Source organism: Eretmochelys imbricata, chromosome 1 (assembly GCF_965152235.1).
Source record: "Eretmochelys imbricata isolate rEreImb1 chromosome 1, rEreImb1.hap1, whole genome shotgun sequence".
In the NCBI taxonomy this organism is placed as follows: Eukaryota; Metazoa; Chordata; order Testudines; family Cheloniidae; genus Eretmochelys; species Eretmochelys imbricata.
Window position 1 is genome coordinate 186470808 of NC_135572.1, and position 21387 is coordinate 186492194.

Below are 21387 nucleotides of genomic sequence, written 5' to 3' on the forward strand. Positions count from 1 at the left end.
ATTCAATGGGGCTACTCAGGCAAATACAATTAACAGCATAAGTAAGTGTCAGCACATGGGCTGTTAATCTCTTTTAAAATTATATAGTAGCCCCTGTCCATCTGTCATCAACTCCAGTCAAATGTCCTCCACCACTGTAGACACACATTGCTGTTCCAAATAAAACAAGTTTTGCTTGAGAACAAGTGGCTCAGGCCCTTCAGGCGACTCAGAGCCATACTGCTTCAGTCCTAAAATTATTCTGTTTCCTTTTCTTCTTTACAGTGGACTGACCATTATTCCCAGAGTAGAGACAGGCAGTCACCATTAAGAACTCATTATTTACAAACAGTTACCATACAAGATCATCACAGGTCTTCCTTACACTTAAATGATATAATTATTGCATTAGCAGCGCTTTGGGCCCCAATCCCACTCAAGTCAAAGGACACTATCATTGACTTCAACAGGAGCAGAATGGGGGCAGATAAAACACTTCCTACCCTTTTCAGGTTCTAGACCATTTTACCTCTAACAACTTTCTGTTAAAATTATGCTACATATGTTCTATCTGTTGAACTACAATTTCCCTCTTTGAAAATGGTTATACCTTTAGGGTACATCTACACAGCAATTACACACCCACAGCTGGCCCGTGCCAGCTGACTCGGTCTGACAAGGCTTGGGCTATGGGACGGTAAAATTGCGGTGTAAACATTCGGGCTCAAGCTGGAGCCCATGCTCTAGAACCCTGCGAGGGGGGGGGTCCTAGAGACTGGGCTCCAGCCTGCGCCTAAATGTCTACCCTGCAATTAAACAACGCCATAGCCCAAGCCCCGCAAGCCCGAGTCAGCAGGTACAGGCCAGCTGCAGGTGTGTAAGTGCTGTGTAGACGTACCCTTAGAGCACTGAAGCACTACACACTACTTAAGAATCTAATCTCCACTTCCTTGCACCTTATGCAGTCCTGAGTACACTTGTGCAAAGTGGGTGTAAAATGCTCCCACTGTTGTGAATGGAGAATTCCAATTGCCAGGAGGCTTTTTTGGGTATTCCCTCCCCCACCTCACTTTGCTCAAGTTTAAGTTATTGAACAAGGTGCATGCAACAGAATCAGACACTGACTTTTTCTCCTCCAACGTTTACGTTTTACGTGGCTGTGTGTTATAATGAGCCTTCCAGAGAGGTAACAATAAATTCTATAAGAAACCAAGGTGATTAAAGCCATAATACTGCAATGAGCTCTGCATGGAGCTCACTGCAGGCTGAGAGTCTAAAACAGGAAAGTGTGAAAGAGGCAGTTAAAGGTCCATTGTTAATTTAAAGCCTACTCTTCTATCTGAAAAAAATGTTTTAGAGATTACTGCTACTAGTAATTCCTAAGATTACTATAACAGGTTATATTTTTTGCTATTTTTTCCAGTTTGGTTACTTTCTGCACTTGACAGCATTGTGTGTCCAGTCAGCCTCATTGTGCCTCTAGCAAAATCAGGTATGCCCTCTTACTGCAAACATTTAAGCACATGCTTGACTTTACTCAGGTGAATAGGCCCACTGAGTTTCCCTTGTTCGTGTGGAACTTCATATGGCCACAGGAGAGCGAAATACATTGTTAATATTAGAACGTTATTGTAAAGATTGTAAAAATTGGCAGAGGAACTCAGAGGTAGTTTTAGTACCTGAAACTATTTTAAAGTTGTTAGGTCTCCAATCCTGAAAACTTCTCTACAATTCTGGAACTCCCTATGCCTACAGGGAACCCCCCTGAAATAAATGGTGTTCTGTGCAGAAGCAGTGGTCTGACTTCGTTGAGCATTTAGCAGGATTGGTGCCTACATTTCTGATTCATAGATTCCAAATCCAGAAGGACCATTGTGATAATCTAGTCTGATCTCCAGCATCACAGAGGCCTGATCTGCCCCTTTCAAGATATTAACCAGATCCAGACATCAAACAGACAAAACCACCCTGATCCATTATAAAAATGCAGCTGTAGGAAACCCTCATCTTATAAAGAAAGCATCCCTGGCAGTTACTAAGCAGGTACACTGCAAACTTTAGCTAGCAATATAGATAAAAATTCAACATTATCTCCCATGTTAAAAAGAAGAAGATATATTAAACCAGAAGGAAAATCAGATAAACATAATATGGAAAAATATATGCTTATGAAACACATGGAATAACATACATTCATGCAAAATTAAGGTTGAGAACTTGAATGTACAAAAGTTAGAACATTCAAAAGTTGAAGTTTGCACAGGAATGTTAACTCAGCTACACTGGACATACTCTATGTAAGGTATTTGTTTACACATGCAGTTAGATGTGGACAAGCCATGGGAACTTGGCTTCAGAATCTCCTGACTTTTGTGCATTTAAGTAGAGTCCTGCATGGATACAAACTTTCTATCCGCAGATGCGGATATCCACGGAGCTGCAGAGATCTTGCGACAACGAGCGAGACCAGCAGGGCCATGGCCCTCGACCGGGACAATAACTGCCGCGACAAGAGCAGCAGCATGTCGCACACCACCGGTTGGACAGAACTCCTGTCCAGGAGCTTGCAAGCAGCTGCACACACCAGAGTGACTATGGACAGCTGCCAGTGAGCCTGTTGCCCACCCTAGTGGGCAGGGCTGGGGGCAGCACATGGAGGAGCTGCCCAGGCTGGGCGCTGGCTCCTGCGAGTGGCGGCCCAACATTCTGCTGCTTTCGCCACTGCAGTTCCTGGCCCAGTTGCTGGCCATAGCCCTGCTGGTCTCGCTCGTTGTCGCTAGAGCCCTGCGGCTCCACGGATATCCGCGGATATAAATTTTGTGTCCGCACAGGACTCTACATTTAAGATACACTATAATCTTAGACTTTTATTATTATTATTATTATTTAATGCCCTTGATTTTTTTAAAAAAAATATTCTCCCACAGCCCCGCAAGTTGCCAGCTAACCACATCCTGCCTCTATCCAACTATACCACATGCCTAGTCCATGACAACAATCCCAACACCAAACCACCCTTGCTGCACCCATCAGAAAGCCTGTCAATTGCCCTGATATACACCCCTGTATTTCCCTGGCCTGACACAAAGCAAATTAAATTTCAGCACAGAAGGAATATTTCTGAGATTATTATGAACAGCTGAAGGAAAGAGTTTTCAGTAGAAGTGTCCTTTTTCTTACATGGCATCTCCATTACTGGAGGTTTACAACTATGGTAGTCCATTCTGTACAATCCTCTGGTAATCTCTTTGTGGATAAATAAGTATCCTACTCAGCAGTAATAACTATAGGAGGCTCAATTCTGTCCTCAAATAGAAATAAACAAGAGAAATTGTCCCAGCATTAATACAGAACACACTTCCTTGGGCTGCCAGGGGTCCTTTGGCCTCTGGTGCTACCCCAACTTGCACCTGGCTACCCCAGAACCCTTGGCTTCTGGGGAAAGCCCTCTGAGCTGGGGTTGTACTATAGGGTGCAACCCTGCATCCTGGCCCAAAGGCATTGATGAATGAGGCCCACAGACTGTACCTCCCTCTGAAATAAACAGGAGTTGTGCGCAAGCCTCCAAGGGTGGAATTTGGCTCAACAACTCTACTGCAATGCTATAATAAAATAAAAATAACTTCAGCATGATTTCCTCTTTATATTGTACATGAAGGAAAAAACCAATGCCTTACTGTAATCCAGACTGGTCCATTAAAGTGAATGGGAGTCACATGGTTAAATGCCTGCCATGAAAACGTAGGCGTTGTTGTCTGTTTTGTGAGGCAGAAATCAATATTCCCGCCTCCTCTCCTTCTGTTATTTCACCTTGAGATACTCCTGCTCAGATAGATGAGATCTAAATTTTATTCACTGTTACTGCAACTTTTTACTTTCCAACATTTCACAGGGTCGCAGATGTTCTTGGAGCACGAACTGGACTGCAGTTTGCCACTCAGCTCCCTAAAGGTGCTTGAAGTACTCTCATCTCCCACTGGTTCTTGAAGTACACTTATTCTCCTTACACATCACATATCCATGACTATTTCTAACTATAGTACTCAACCCTCTATCCACTAATTCTGTTCTCTGTGTGCTTCAATAACATCTGTCTTTAATGTCACAGCCTCTATTCTTCCCCTTATTCCTATAATTTACTACCCAATGCTAGCCTCTTCCATAAAGCAGCCATCCCAGTCCATTCAATACTCCCTCTTCTCACTCTCTCTCTTTAATTTATCGACTGGCAGTTGCTTGGTCGAGACTGCGACATGGATGAGAGCTAGTTGGCTGGAGTTCAATCCAGACAAGTCTGAAGCAATCCTGATTGTGGGAAACTACCAGAAGATGTAGCGAATATAATCTAGTTGAAGATAACATCTGCTTCTTTGACTGGGGATGTGTGTTTGGCTTTTGTTCAGACTTAGGGGTCTGGTTAGATTCCCAGATGTTACTAAAGGATCAGGTAGCAGCAATGTCAGGACGCTGGTTTTTAAAAACTTACATATGGCCAAGAAGTAGTGATAGTCCCCCTCCAACGCAGATCTGACAACTGTCATTTATGCCTCTGTCATCTAAGGATGAGAATACTGTAATATTTTCTACATGGCACTGCACTTTAAATCCATTCATAAACTGAAGCTGGTGCAGAATTCAGCAGCCCACTTCAAAAGCCATGTATCCTACCGTGAGCATTTTTACCCTGGTGCTCCAGGATCTGCACTGGTTGACTGTTGGCTTCCAGGTAGATTTTAACATGTTTCACTTGACATATAAAGCCCTAAGTGGCCAGGGACCTGCCTACTGGAGAGACCACATCTCTCACCTTGCCACATTGCTGCAGTTGCCATCAGCAGAAGCATTTAAACTGGCAGCCACTTGGTATAAGAGAACGCTGCTGGCAGGTCCTTCTAGGTGAAGTCCCCTTGATTTCAGAATTTGCTCCCCCGCTTAATCCAAAATAGCTTGCTTTTGATTATCATTACGGCATGCTGGAAAGCTCAGTTTTCTTCTCCACATTATGAAGAGGGGGGAAGCTTATGTGGGTGGTTAGGAGTGAGAGAAGGATGGTTCAATCTTTAATTTGTCTATGTTTGCTGGTTGGGGGTCTAATGGAGTTGCTGAAGTTATAATTAAGGAATTTTCAGTATTTGTAGATTAAACAATGTCAAGGGAGCCTAGAGTGAATGGACAGCTGCTTTTTTTTAATTTTGAAAATATTTAATTAAATTAAATGAATTTCTAAAGCACGACTCACTGTGATATTTAGGTGCTGTATCAGGGCTATATAAAACAAAAAGCTCCATCCATAAGGATTTCCACCTCGCTCTTTGTTTTATTCATTGTCTTATGTTTCAGAGCATGCTATGGTGTTTCTTCTGCTGTGACTTACCAGATCCAAACCAAAGTGCTTGTTCTTATCTACAAGGTCCTAGATAGGATAAGCACCTACTATCTCAAGGCCTGCTTCTCTTTCTGACAAGGGTAGGACTTGTACACCCTCCCAAAGCAGATCAGGAACAGTCCTATTCTTGTCAGAAGGAAAGGCAGTCCTTGAGATAGTATATTCCTATCACATCTAGGATATCATAGACCAGAACAAGCATTTAAGACTGGAGCTGGTAATGCACAGGGGGCCAGCACAGGTCATGAAGCACTGAGGTGATATGCTCTCTTTGGCTTGTCTGGTTTAAGAGACAGGCTGCTGCACTATATATCAGCTGTAGCCTTTTGTATCCTTCCAATCTAAAACACAAGCAAAGTGAATGAGAATAGTCAGGCCTAGAGGTGAGGAATGCTTCAAGTGCTGTGGCTAACTCATCTTCTGAACAGAAAAGACTGAGCCATTTTGCTAGCCAGAGCTGCTGATTCCTCTTCTTTGAGTATCTAACATCAGCAAGGAGGCCAGCATGACCCAGCACCTGCAAACAATATTTAATTGCCAGTGTGCAGATGCCTTCAGCTGAGGGAAAAGTGGTGGCAGTTTCCTGGGCTCAGTTATGTTCTTTATTCAAGTTATGATTTCCTCCCTGCAATTTGGAAGACTGCACGCTCTGTGCTGAATGCATGTTGCTGGCATCACAATCCACGGCATCTTATAATGTCTCCTAAAGATTTTCCATAGAAAGATGTTAAACAGGAGTGGAGCTAGGACTGAGACCTACTGTGGGACTCCGCATGTAGGGAAGGAAAAGCAGTGACCCATTATGACACTCTGGGACCTGGTAATTTCTGCTTTTAACTGGTATTATGTCTTCCCCTCCATTAAAAACTATGTTTTGCAAGCTGTTATTTGAACCACTCCTACAAAGTACTCTCCAAAGAGGACTGCTGTTTCTTTCATTGACTCCTTGTTTTGCATGTAAGGTGACTGAAAAATCATGATATGACTTGATGGGAGTCTCTTCTGTATTTTGGAAGAATTACAGGGACAGTCAAAGGCCCAGCTTCACCACTGGCATAAGCAGGCACAACTCCTCTGACTTCAATGGAGTTGCACTTTCTGGGGACTAAAGGCTATAGTAAATTAGGTTCAGTTACCATAGTCCAGGTGCTTTGGCATCTGGAACTGAATGTAGGATTTCAATATACTACACGTATGATCCATCAATGAGAAATTGAACTCAAATCTGTAGTTCACTAACCAACAGCTCTTCCAGCTATAGATAGAACCCTGCCCCCCACACAGTCTGCCGTCCTCGGGCTGAGGAATGAGTGAATGAATGCTGACCCTGGAATTGCTGCCCAAGGGTTCTCCTTGATGAAAGCAGGACTCCTGGCATCCTAGTGTATGTCTACACTGCTCACATTACAGCACTGTGATGTGGGCCGTGTAGTCACGCTTTATCCCCAGGGGAGAGCTCTCCCGGCGATGAAAAATAACCACCGCGAACGAGCAGTGCTAGCTTTATCACCGGGAATCCGGCTCCCGACAATAAAGTGCTGTCTATACTGGAGCTTTTCAGCACTAAAACTTTTGTCGCTGAGGGGGTGTTTTTTCACATCCCTGAACAACTAAAGTTTTAGCGCTGAAAGTGGCAGTGTAGACACAGCCCTAGATTCAACAGAAACTCTCAAATCCTCGGCCCTGCAAAGAGCTGTATCTCTTAACTGTCCACTGTTCGTGACTGTGGGGCCAAAGATGACCTGCTGGTACCAAGATCTCTTAGTTTCATCTCCATCCTGGTCTTAACTGACTCAAATTGCTAGGTCTTACTATGAAACTGTGTTTCAACCCTTTAAACCTCGCCTTTCAGAGAAACATTATAGGGATGTCAGGATTCCTGAAGTGGTGGTGCAGGAGGAAGCTCAAGAACAAAAGCACATGCTGAGATGACTTCTCTCACTCTAAGAGATGGCAGGACACAGGGTCTACCCAGCTCAGATTTTGGATCCATTGGCAGACTTTGCAAGTGGACCCACAGCCCTAGCTAGATGACAAGGCATCTTTTGGAGTGAGAAGGGAGTAACACTGGGGGAAGTCCAGGACTGAATGAACATGAAGAGCTAACAGTCTTTTTAACCTAAAAAGTGGGTCCCTAGAGACCACCAGTGAGGTACTCTAGCTTTACAATATAGGCCAGGGTAGAAACTGTACACAAGTTCAGTTGATAATACTGGAAATCCATAGGCGAAGGAAAAGTTTTAAAACAGCAGGGAACATTCTTCTCAAAATCAATACTGTGAAGGTATCTTAAAGGAAACACGCTGCAAAAAAAGGACACATTCACCACACATAAATCTTTAATGGTATCTTGTACTTCCAACAAAGCCATTTTTAAAACACCAGATAATGTAACACACCTGATAGAGCAATAATCCCCACATGGCAAAATCTGATTTCACACCTGGTAAGTGAAATGCCTCTGCTTCGTCCCAAGGTCAGGGTTAGGTGTTAGGGTGAGCTGTTAATGGAAGGTTAGGGACTACAATAACACATAATGGCTCTTCAGGGAATAGCTTTCAAATGCTCTTTTCTTGTACAATAATGCAGTATCATCAGAAAGCACAGGTTGCACAAAATAAAGTCACTGTCAGTGATAGTGCTGTAACCAGTTAAGAGCTTGGGTTAGGGGGCCTGGTTTACATTCCAGTGCTCAGAGTGAGGGTGGGGGTTGCTCAGTATTGGTTCCCTTTTAGTTCACTATCCTACATTCTTTCATCTGTCTCCTGGTATGTCTTCTGCAGCACACCAGATTCAATCAGCCACTCCATCCTAACACTCTAGCTCACTGTGATTGAGAGCAAAGCTATAGAAATCCATGAGAACTTACAATGACAGAACAAACATTTCAGCCAGATGCAACTAGGGCCTCTGATCCATAAACAAAACAAAACACACAGTGAAAACCAAAGGGAAACATCAGCAACACAGAGTACAGGAATCCAAATTCATTCAGAATCTGCCCTAAATCAACAAACAAGTCAGCCAGACACAGCTGGGATAGCTGCAGAAACTGTCAATCACCCACAAACAACCGGGAGCTAAAATCTATGCAGAATCTGCAGTAAGCAGACAGACTGGATAGGTGAAATTTGAAATCAAAATCCAGGCAGAACCAGCACTGACTTGACAAATAGATTAGTGCTAAATCTAGCATCAGGATAAAGACACAACTCAATAACAATGAAAGGAGAGGTGGAAGGAATAATCCAAGTGCAAGACAGAGTGGTCAAAATTAAGTGATATGAAAAATTTAACACAACTTTCATACAATTCCAAAACTTCAGGACAAATTCTGTGCTAACTTGACTCCAGGTAATCCCACTGATTTCCAAATATGGCCCTTTATGTTCTTCCAAAGAGATGCTAACTGTAAGTCAACAATAGGGAAAGGAACAAGAAGAACTAGTTTCTAAATGGCAATATATGGGTTTTAAACAGGGGGACTGATTTAATCAAGGTGATTTGAACTCAGCAAGCAGGAAACCTTGATTTAAATAATCAATTTTAATCTTGTTTTGCTTTGGTAGTTTAGTTATTTGCCTAAAGAAATGTTGCTTCTCATTGGCTGGTAACCATTAAAATATGCTGATTTCCAACGAAATATAATCTTACATTTGGTATTAACCAGGAGGATAAATAAATGTGTATAAATATAGTGTAAGAAATTATAGAGCTTAACATACGTTTATTAATATTATTAAGTTTTACATTTTTATAATGTTAGATGGTGAATTATGCATTTCTTATTTATTAGATTAATTTTTTACTTGTGATTTGTGTCAAGCTGTATTTGGAAGGAAATTGGAGTTAAATTAAAAATGCACCAAAACAGCATTTTAAAATTGTTTTTCATTAGTTAAATACAGTATAACTACCTTAAATGTGCTCGATACATAAGGGGGGAAAAGCTTATCAAAACCTATTTTACACTTAAAACTAACTGATTTATTAAACAAAGGAAGTATTATCTGCAGTGAGTGAACTGAACTGATTGTTTCTGATCACCATGTCCTTCAAGATTTTAGATTTAGTAGATCTCGTTCTCTCAGACTTAGGTTTTTATTCATAGATCGGAAGACGAACACAAGCTTTCCTGTTTTTCCAACTTCCACTTGGTATCTTAACTTTGAATTAACTAGTCATTGAACCTTACTAACTGAATACACTGAACTGAAAATATTCTCGCTGCACCTGCAGAAGAGGCTACTGCTGTCAAAAACTGGTTTAGCACTTCAACAAACTCTGGTTCCAGGTGCTTAGCCAGTGACTTCCACCAGTTCTGTGGTTTGACTTTTTAAAAAACTTGGGCAACAAACATACTGCTTAATATTTAAACTATTGTAATAGATTATAGTAAATTTAGGCCTTAGTATAAGTTGTCATCTTTTCAAATTTAATTTAAATAGCTTTATTTATAAAAATAAATCTGTATTTAAATTTTTTTAAATGACTGAAATAAAAAAGCATTTCTTAAAAAAAAAAGCCACTGTTTTTTTTAATCTACTGTGGCCTTAAAAATAAACTTAAAATATTTGAGGCTGCAAACTAAACCACGAATCTCATTCCAAGAGGTACTGAGAACTCACAGTTCCCATTGACTTCACTGGACATTGCAGATGTTCAACACGTGGCAGGACCCAGCCATAAGTCTGGTGTTTCTCTATATGCCATATAGTGATGAATATGTGCCTAGAGCAATGGTTCCCAAACTTGTTCCGCCGCTTGTGCAGGGAAAGTCCCTTGTGGGCCGCGCCGGTTTGTTTACCTGCCACGTCTGCAGGTTCGGCCGATCCTGGCCAATGGGAGCTGCTGGAAGCAGCGGCCAGTAAGTCCCTTGGCCCACACTGCTTCCAGCAGCTCCCATTGGCCTGGAACAGCGAACCGCGGCCACTGAAGCCATGATCGGCCGAATCTGCAGACGCGGCAGGTAAACAAACTGGCCCGGCCCGCCAGGGGCTTTCCCTACACAAGCGGCGGAACAAGTTTGGGAACCACTGGCCTAGAGGAAGACCGAGCTGCAGCAAGGCCTTCAGATAAGCAAGAGCAGAACCATCTACCCACACACAGGAAAGTGGTAACCTCCTTCACTTCCTTTGTGGCTTTAACCTAAACCACAACTCCTCCCTTTCGGTTAGAAGTCTTTTCTATACATTCAGATATTTGTCAGCTTTTCTCTATCTAGTATGCAACACCATTCAGTGCTGCATGGAAAAATCTCTTCCTCTTCTCCTCTCTTCCACGTCCCTGCACAGTTTCTCTCACATACAAGAATGAATTTCAGCAGATGGCAAAAAACCAGTCTATAGGTCTTCACTTATTATGAATGACAGCATTCTTTAAGCACTTTGGTATAAAGGGTGTGTAGATATCCAGTGCCTATTATGAGAGAGAGGGAAACCATGTTGTCCTTAAAAAGAAATGACAAATGAGCCAGATCCTGAGGTCCTTACTCAGAGAAACATCCAATAAAAAGCCCAGTGCAAGTATGGCCTGAGCAAAGGCTGAGTAAGACCCTCAGGATTTGACCTTGTATTGTGGATCATCCACTTTTACAAAAATGTAAGATAACATGAAGGCTTAAGGGCCAAATCCTGAAGGTTTTGCTCAGTTTTTACGCAGTCAACTCAAAGCCACCATTGATGACAATGGAGTTTTCTTGAAGTGGGGACAGAGTAAAAACCAAAGAAGCACTTTAGAATTTGGTTTTAAAAATTTAAAAATCTTATAACCCAAGAACAGTACAAGTTAAGGATCAGATCTACCTGGCCCTCATAAGGGATGGTGCCAGGTGTTGCCTTCATGCCCCAACACAGGAGCCGAGCACAACTGCAGTCCTTGCACTACCTTTTCTCACAGAAAATTTCCATTTTACAGAACTGCATTTTCTATTAGAAAGTCAGTCTAACAAATTCCCAACCAGATCTAGTTGTGCCTGCCTACAGCACAGTTTATTCCACAGATCCTGCTGGGGCAATGCAGTTCTGTTTCTTCCTAACACCGGGCAGAGCTGTGCCTTCCAGGTACAATTCAGCCCTAAAATCCCTGGCAACCTTAATTTAGACATATTGAACATATATATTAAAGTATCCATTTGACATCATAAACAGTCATTCAAAACAGCACATATGCAACATGGCCAAGTTAATATTGCTGTGGGAACCTTAACTTTTGAATGTCCTAATGTTGGGGCATTTAAATTCTCACCCTTACCATTGCATTAACGTATTTTTATGCATTTAATTTCCTTGTTTAAAAAGAGAGTGAAAAAAGGGGGGATGGAAGGAGTAGAAAAATATGTAAGCATCTGCATGAAGGAATCACTATTTACACTGAGTTTACCCTTTGGTATTACAAGTGTCATCCTAACAGCGACCTTGAGGAGGAGCGTGGATGCAAACTACTCTTTAATGTGTAATTCTCTTTAGAAATTGTTTAAAATCATGGTTACAAGCCTCAGGTACAAGTTAAAGCCAGCTCCCTCCTTCCTTCTTCCCCTCCTCTCAGTTAAGTAAAAAGATGGTCTTGTGATTAAAGCACAGGATCTCAATTCTATTCCAAGCTCTGCCTGATGCTTGCTATGCAAGGTTGTACAAGATACTTAACCACTCTGGGCCTCAATTTCCCCATCTGTGAAATGGAATCATACACCAGGGTGTTATTGTGAGTCTTAATTTTTCAATGACTGTAAAGCACTTTGAGATCCTTGGATAAAGGCTGGTTTAGAAATGCAACTTCATTATTTGTTGTTTTCTGCAGGTGTAGAGTAGTAGGGTCCACCACATGTCTATGATTACAAGTTCTAGGATATGTCAAAGAATCAAAACAGGAAGTGCACTCACCCATTCCATAATTTGGTGCATAATAAAAGAGATTGGAAATGCAGTGCTTCATTTCTAGAGTTCCTTGGAGGTTGTTTCTTAAAGAGACACAGACAACTTGAAAGCTTTGAAGCTGACTAATTTCAGACAATTACCATTTGTGATATTTTTTTTAATTTCTTTTTTAAAATGTATGAGTTTTTCTGCTTCTCTGATGTTTACAGCAAGCTGTGTTTGCAGCAAGGGAGAAACAGACTATACACAAAGTAACAATGCTGAAAGAAAGGAGAACAATTTTGTTTTCCTGTTTGTTAATTTCTTTCAGTTGTAGTCATCTCAGGTGTTACTTGTAACTACAGTAGGTACATTTCCAGGCATAAAATTGTTGGCACCCTTTTAAGCGCTGTATGACACATCAAGCTGCACCAATTTCAAAGTTTGCAGAGTTCTGAGGAGCAGAGTGCATTCTGCGATGCATGGCACCACAGCGTGCAAACTTTGAATGGAATGCGCAATCTAAAGATCACACAGCAATCAAATAAACTCACACCTGCAATACAGTGACCACAAACGCAGATTAAGTCACTTGCATTTATCTGCATGTATAATTGCCAGAGTGCACATTCTAATGAGTGTTTAACTGGGTGTTATACAGATCTAGATTATACACTCCAGACCAAATTTATCTCTCTTACAATTTCATTAATTTCAGTAGTATTACACAAGGAATTATTTGGCCCAGGGTGTTTATAGTATACATGATTCATTGTTTCTTTCCTACGACAAGGTGTAATGCACTATCTCAATCAGTGCTGAAGACCTGGCCTCCTTGAGGCTTCTGGACTCCCTGTTTAATCAGACATAAAACAAATCATTTGCTGAGGCAGAGGCATATAAGCATGCTTTAATTACAATATTGTAACACCAATTAGAGATCTATCTAATCGAGGACTCGGTACTTCCTACTCTGGTATTACTCCCATGTTGGGATAATTACTGCTAATTAAGCTTGGAACTAATTAGGCCAAATGATCTCATTTATACAACATAGATGACTTCTAGGAGTTCACAAGAAAAAACAAGGGTGATTTTATCATTCCTGGACTATTCAGAATTTTGCTTTTGAAATGGAACATCTCTTCTGAAGGGATAAACCCTTCTAAAAGTCAACTTCCATTTCTCTAATAACCCCCAAATTCTTCGGCTGAAGGGAAACTCATTCCTACGGAATTCTGCCCCATCAGTCTACTTCACCTTCTGCTATAGCAGTCACACTGGCCTACCAAAGTGGCGTCCAACCACAGTCAAACTCACGCAAAGTCAAGAAACAGAGGGATTTCCTATTCAGGTTCATTTTTACCTCCTCAGTGAGTTTACCAATATCTGGGGATTCTTACTACTACTTCTATTGTAACATGGGGCAACAAGCATTGTCATACAGAACACAGATGTAAAAGGGATTCCCTTTAAGACCTTGCCCTTTTTTAGGGTTTGTAATAATTTTTAAACAGTTTTCAAATACAGTTATGACAATGTGTGGCTGTAATATGATTTGCATCAATGCTGTATATAATTAGAAATTACATCCTAACTATATTTAGCAACTGTGTCTGAACCTTGCTCCATATGATGGGTGGGAAAAGAGGGTAGTTTTGGCTAACACAGGTATTTGCAAAGTGCTCCCTGTGGTACAAAACTAACCATGTTTACGGTCTAACCGTATTAGCACAGTTTTACTTGCCCCTGTGGATAGAAAATAATAAATGTATAACCCTATTAGGTGTGTATATAATATTTTCCCCTTAAGGTATTTAACCACTTCAATGGTGAGAACACTAGTATAGACAAGGCACGCAGTGGTAGCAGATGCCTTAATTACTGTGTCATTCAGATCTGCTCTGAAAAGGGTTGGATAAACCACCATTGCTTTGCCTACACCAGCACAACTAAATTGGTGGGGAGACAAAATCCTATAAACAAGGCCTTAGAGAAACATATTTTAGCCTGGGTATTTTAAGAACTACAAGTGGTTAGGGTTTTACAATTTTAACTTCTCATCTGAAAGATGATATCTCTTGCAGCATATTTCCCCCCTTCCAGTATTCTCGGGCAGTGGTTCAGTATTGACTGAGAGAAGAACACAACCTATGAAACACCAGTATCATTTTCTGCAGCAACTGGATTTTTTTTTTTTTTTGGGTAGGGAACTCACATCTGAGTGCTGATCAGGTCACTCCATCTATCTAGCATAGGTACCTATAGGCCCCCCAACAGTGCAGTATCTGTGAACTTCACAATCTTCTGCTTAGCTTGTCATACCAGATAAGATCAGAGCCTGATAGCTCATGGCTGCAGTATAGACACGTAAAAAGAAAAGGAGGACTTGTGGCACCTTAGAGACTAACTAATTTATTCGAGCATAAGCTCTTGTGAGCTACAACTCACTTCAGCGTATGCATTCCTGCATTTGGAAAGGAAGATGATGTCTGTCTGTCTGAATGCATCCGATGAAGTGAACTGTAGCTCACAAAAGCTTATGCTCAAATAAATTGGTTAGTCCCTAAGGTGCCACAAGTCCTCCTTTTCTTTTTGCGGATACAGACTAACACGGCTGCTACTCTGAAACCTGTAAACAAGTAAACATTCCTAAGAGAATCTTAACTTTTGGATTTACTGATTCATCCTTGAGAATTCCCTGTATGAATCTCCTCTGCTGGGATAAGCTTGCCTAAATTCCTTTAACATGTCACTCCTTTCTTCAGATCCCTTCTCTGGCTTCCCCTCACAATCTGCACAAAATGTAGGCTCCTCAGCCTTAACTTCAAACCCCTGCACAACTCTGCACACAGTAAAATCTGTTCTCGCTTTTCTTCTTACTCCCCCTCTAACTCACTAGACTCCCTCCTTAACTGCTCACTTTTTTTTTGCTTTCTCCCACTTCAGGGTGAAAACCTGGAGCCACTGGAGCCAAGATTTTACCCATGATCTTCACGCCTTCTTCCACATTGCCCCCATCCTTGGAATGGTCATCATGTTTTCATGAATCACATTATCCTGCCTCTTCTTCAAATGTCTCAACATTCTGCTCTTCTACAACACCTTTTAAAAGTGAACCTTGCAAAATTCCAACACCAACCTGAAGTGCCTGATTTATTGATTTTTTTAGCTGGGTGTGAAATAACAAATATTAAGTTCCTTGGGGTCAGGGTCCATTTTTTTCTTTTTTGTCTGGACATCATTGTCAATGTCTGATTAACCACAATAATAATGTAATTAATGGTAAATAAATTAATGTACAAGGCAGTCCCAAATCTGATATCCCATTCCAGTTGCTAAACATACCCAATCCCCTCCCATCCATGATGATTTCTCAATCCCATCTCAATCTACCAAACTTTCCCCCACTTCCTGGCAAGCCTGTCACTCCTTTCCAGTTACTAAACCCTTCCACTCAGGCAGCCCCCCCGCAGAGGCCAACTGCCATCACAGGCAGAAATGCATCCACATACAGAAATGCATCTATATATATATATATATATACACATATATATATAGGATTGCATCTTCAGAATGCACACACTTTCCTACACTGGAGGAACTATCTAATCAAACACTGAAATATATGCATTTGCTTATATTAGGGCACTAATAGGACGAGTAGGGGTGGGAGGATTTCTATACATGGGAGTGTAACCAGAGGATACAAAATCTGAGTTAGATGGTGGAAGAGGTGTGATTGGGGTGGTGTCCAGCAGATCATGACACCAGATCTGCTGGGCCTCTTTTAACATCATCTTTAAGTTTAAAGGGGAGGAATTCAGGAGTTTTAGAGTGGGAGCGAATATCAGCTGGATAAGGGGAGGCTGAAATCCATAGGTACACTGAAACTGATCGGGAAAAGTCAGTAATAAACAACATATTTATGCAGCACCTATGTCCCAAAGTACTGCACAAGCTCTACAGACAGGAGTCACTATGGGGACTGGAGGACAAAAAACAGGCAAACAAGCCACCTACACAACAGGGAAAAGAGGGAAGAAAGGGAAAATGTTGGTAAAGCACACCAAGGCAAAACCCTTAATCTTACAGACAGCATCATGGGCTCTTTCATTTTTAGACTGTAATCACCCAGGGCAGGGATTGTCTCTTTTCTGCTTTTTTACCCTGCCCAGAACAACGGGGCCCCAGTCCCAACTCATCATAGTATAAATATTTACTATCATTACTACTGTGCATGCATGGCAAACAGAGCCTTGTTCTTATGTTCTTCTACAAAAGACCAACCCACAGTACAGTGCACAGAATTCAGCTGTCTCCCTCAGAAGGATCAAGATTGGGCTGACCCTGCTGGGATACAATCCTGTAGTCCTAGGGAGCTTTATAAGAGTCACAGTTCGTGAGCCTGGCTGGAGGGGTGACACTGTGGTGTCATTTTCAAATGTCTCGTGACTTTGTCCTTTGAAACACAGACTGTTTTTCAAACTTAGCAACGCCCATACTCCTCACCCAGGGCAACCAATATGCTGAGGCCCAGACTGTGGCCATGCCCATAGGCACCGACTCCATGGGTGCCCTGGGGCTGGAGCACCCACGGGGAAAAATTTATGGGTGCTCAGGGAGCTTGGCTGCCGGTGGGGCCATGAGTAGGTTTCAAGGGGTCCACCAAAATAAACCAGAAAGCAGAGCTGGTGTTACAGTCACTGGAGCCCAGGGAAGAAAGCCAAAGCCTGAGCCCCACTGCCTAGGGCCAAAGCCGAAGCCTGAACCCCGCCGCATGGGAATGAAGCCAACTTAGCTCTGCAGAGCTCACTGTGGCATGGGGCCTTGGACAATTACCCTGCTTGCTATCCCCTAATGCTGGCCCTAGTTTTTAATCTACTGGATATGCAGAAAAACATTTTTTGTGGCACCGGTGGGCCACAGCGTTGTTATAGCATGTTGTGGGTGGGGGGGCTCAGAAAGAAAAAGACTGAGAATCCCTGGTGTATGGAACCCAACGAACGGGCAGGGGACCGAAACAATCATGGTGCTTGCTCTCCCTGAGTACAAGTACCAGGAGAGTACCAGTGCTGCCCGCTGCACTAAACACCCCAAACTGATGTGGTACGAGGTAAGGCCATTGGCCTTGTTCCACTTCCATAATGGCCTGTGGACATGAGCTGGCACAGACTATACCTCCAAAAATAAAGTGTAGGAGCTGCTATAGGTTGCATGCTGCCTCCAAGGCCTGACGCTGTTGGCTTTGCATCCTTTCCCCCCCATCCCCAGCCCAACCCAGGCTCTTGTTGTATAAAGCTAGAACAGAGTCCTAAGTTTGTGGTTTAAAACAAGGTCTTTTTTTGAGTATTCTGAGTGCAGTGAAGGTCAGGACAATTAGTTTCTGGGTTTGGTTTCTACTCATGTTCATGTGACTCATAAACAGCTGAATGGATTTTATGCAAGGTTTCCAGAAAAAGCTCACCTATTGGGCTGAGACCAGACATAAAACATTTCAGCCCCTAAAGATAATCTTTGAGAAAATTAGGACCCACTGAAATGTAGGGGTGTGTGGATGAGTAGGTTTAGAAACGATGAGAGGTTAGCCATCTCCAGCTTTCACTCCCATGATGCTGAGAGACATGAATGAGGGAGGAATGATTGCCATTATTTTCACGAGTTGATCATGGGGATGAGTAATGATACTGGGAACTGAATTCCGTGTGACAGCAGCCAAGGACGCTATTGCACGTACTGTGGGGCTGTTACACAATCCCCAAGATTCATTTATACAGAATACCCAGAAAGCAAGAAGTGGTTTAATTAGCTTTTTAGAAACCGTTTAGTACTGAGGTGGAGGACATCTGGAAAACAAAAAGGTTATTTAGCCACATGCTGCTAAGGATGCCCATGTAGGAGGTCAAGGAAGTATGGTGAATTGGGTCACTTTCCTGGAGTGAGTCCCAATCTCCCCTACCTCTCTGCTTTCAGGGGCCCTCACTGATCTCTGGTCTGTGTTCTCAATGTCACCCACCTTCTGGCTGGTGGTTCTCAGCCCAACCATCCAGCTGGGAAGCAAGACAGGATGGCAGACCAGGCAGAAGAACACGATGGCAAGGGTCTGGCAGTGACCCAGCATAGAGCCAGAGTGGGACTGAATGAGCAGGGGAAACAGGTATGAAGAGGACGAGAAACAGCTGTGAGAGATACAGAACGCGTTGGGGCCCTCCACTGGAGATGAGGGGAGTAGGCTGAGAGTCAGGTTTGTTGCAGGGGCAGAAGAGGGATCAGGAGCGGTTTGGATGGGAGAATTAAGGTTGAGAAGCTAAAAGAGCCCCCTATGACTAAATACTCTCTGGCAGGGATGGTGTAGAACTATCCAGAGATGGGACAAGATCCAAGAGAGGCAGAGAAATCACACCAGCCCTTCCTTCAAAATGGCTGTTGAGTTTTAACAACCCCACCCCCCAGAGCAGCATGGGTGAACTGTGGAGGAAGCAGCATCTAGTCTGCCTTTCCGGGGAAGAGCGCCTCAATACTTAAGCACTCTGAGGAAGACGGAACAGTTAAAGGAGAGGGGGAGGGGACTAGGCTAGGCAAGAAATACAATCCCTCACCAGCTGTTTCTGGCCAATCTTCCTTCAACAAAATTCCTGTCACTCCAAGGAGGTGAAGGAGCAGGTTTCATCCACTCAGGCTTTCTTGGAGGAAAATGGAGATACAGGACATTCCCTAAGTTGTATCAAGGGGCTCTCTAAAGCAAGTGCAAGAACAATTATGCCTAAAGCAGCTCTGCTGCTGTGGTTGTCTAGGCTGAGAGGGCAGGTCTCTTCCCACATTGGTGGTGGATCTCTTGACACAGAGTGTAGTTCTCTGCCCTGCTGCATGTGGTTCTTGCTGGCAGAATGTAACTCTCCAATGGCGATGGAGGAGAGGACACTTCCATAATCCATTGGTGCTGTTTCTCTGCCTTGTTGGGTGTGGATTTCCCTAGGAAAGAGAGCCGTTTCCTGACCCACTGATCATTGGTCTCGCTAGGAGAGAGCGCTGCTTTGTGTCCCCACTGGCTTTCTTTCAAAACTGCTTCTCTTTTACTATATTTTCTTTGTGATACCGGGGCATCTATCTCTAAATGGTTAACTAGGTACCACGGGAGTTCATCATACTGCATCCAGCTAGGCCAATGATCTGTGTTTTTTAGCATGGAGTGCAGATAAACTGTGACAGGGACCAGAAGATGTGGGAATAGGAAAGGGTGGTGATTTAGTGATATTAAAAGAGGGAAAGCTCTGTGGCTGTGTCCCAGGAGTAGCAGGCAGGGTGAGCTCAGGAGGCAAGACTTGGGACTGAATCAGGCACTCTAAAGGAAATTAGATGCTCAGATTCTCTGGTAGGCTGTGCAGTAAAAGAACCAAAATAGAATAGAACAGAAAGGGATCACAGGATGCACAATCAAAAACAGCCGTCTCAGATGCAGAGGGGTCTCACCCTGTTTTGTCAGAGGGAAAGCTCCACCCTCAGGTGCTAGAGGCCTGGATTGTAGCATCAGCTACGGTTTGTCCATCCGATTCTATGTTTATGGATAAAGTCTTTGTTTCTTCACTAATACTCATGCATGATAAGGCTCAAGAGTAAAGCACTGGACAGAACTATGCTTTGTTTGGTTTCTGGGCCACAGGCAGCTTGCTAACCGTCCTGGACTTTTAAATTCAGTCCTGGGTATTCTCTGTCCTGAGAAGATAACCAAGTATAACAGAATATGCAAAAACTATACAGGTGGACTCCTGAAACTGGCGGGTGCTGCCGTACAGAGCAGGCAGCAGGTTGAGTCCTGCCCCACCACAGTTGTTCTGTGAGTAGCAGAACACTGGTGGCGGAACAGGCTGAGGTAGGGAAAGGATAAGCTTCCTATCAGCTTTGTACAGTTGTGGGAGCATTCTCCTTTCCTGAAACAGCCACCAGCCAGTCCTGCAGAAGCAGCTGGCATCTCCCAGGCTGCGGGGAAAAGGAGACAGAGAGAGAGAGAGGGAGGGAAAACAAAAGGGGGCCGAAGTGGAAAAACACAGTTGGAGGCATTTTGGAGGGGATGGGGACAAACAAAAGAGAGGAGACAGGAGAACAGAGTGCTACAGAATAAAGGGGGCATGCAGAGAGAGAGAGAGAGAGGAAAATGACATAGAAGGAGGGAAATTGCAAATAAAAGGGTCCAGAGAATGATAGAGATAAAATAATTACAGTAGAAACTGAGGAAACCTAAAGGGGCAGAGAGTAAGGTAAAGACCCAGAAGAAGAAGCACTTCACCCACTCATGGAATAAAGAAAAGGGGGAGGTAATAATATTTACCACAATTAATTCTTAGCACTTTACATCCATGGATCTCAAAGTGCTTCACAAAAGGTGGGTAAAGCATTATCCCCATTTTAAAGATGGGGGAACTGACACACACATTTGAATGGCACAGTGAGTCTGTGACAAAGCTGGAAAGAGACCCCCGCTCTTCTAACCCCTAGTCTGGTGTCCTCTCCGTAAGGTGCTGGGGAAGGAACAGACCTGACATTCTCCCTCCGAACACATCTGAGAGGGCCACTCCCCTGCAATACTGGAAGGAAAAAAGCCTGTTAGGAGGGAAAGAGATTGTGGGAATGGAGAATCATAGGTCCTCTTAGGGGCCTCCATAGGTCTGGATAGAGACCTACACTTTCTGATACATAACCAAACCCAATTTTAGGAGACTCTGAATTACAGATATTCATATTAAGTTAATCTAAAAAACACCAAAATACAAATCTGGCTGCTAGGGGTGCTTGCTTAGAGAATGCTCTGCAGTTGAGCGGGAGTGCTAATAATGCTGGTATTGCTACTGGCCCACTCCACCTGCTTGAAGGCTGGTTGCAGAGAAAACAGGTGTTATGAGAATCTTTAAGTAAATCTATCTACTAAGACTTGATTTAAAGAAAAATGTTATATATTTACAGTTTAATTTGTACTGTATACATTTCAACTTGCACTACTGAAAACATGTTTTTTGGTACCTATAAATAAATATCAAACCCCTAAGCCATACACACTTGAGCCACATATCCACTGTAAGGCCACAAATAAACCAACCACCTATTGCCTGTTTGCACAAATACCCACACGAGGCTCCCCAATTACTCGCCCACAGGAATTATACCAAATCCTGT

At 42.9% G+C, this 21387-nt stretch overlaps 1 protein-coding gene and 1 long non-coding RNA gene across 2 annotated transcripts in view; one reads left to right on the plus strand and one right to left on the minus strand.

The window, feature by feature from the left end:
• The window catches only part of LOC144266658 (uncharacterized), a 59936-nt gene that overhangs the window by 30859 nt on the left and 7690 nt on the right, over nt 1-21387 (minus strand). The gene's annotated exons all lie outside the window — the stretch shown is intronic.
• On the plus strand, nt 1425-15432 carry LOC144266671 (uncharacterized). The gene is made up of 3 exons (XR_013346488.1): nt 1425-1471; nt 3872-3930; nt 15169-15432. It is a non-coding gene; the product is annotated as an uncharacterized LOC144266671 (long non-coding RNA).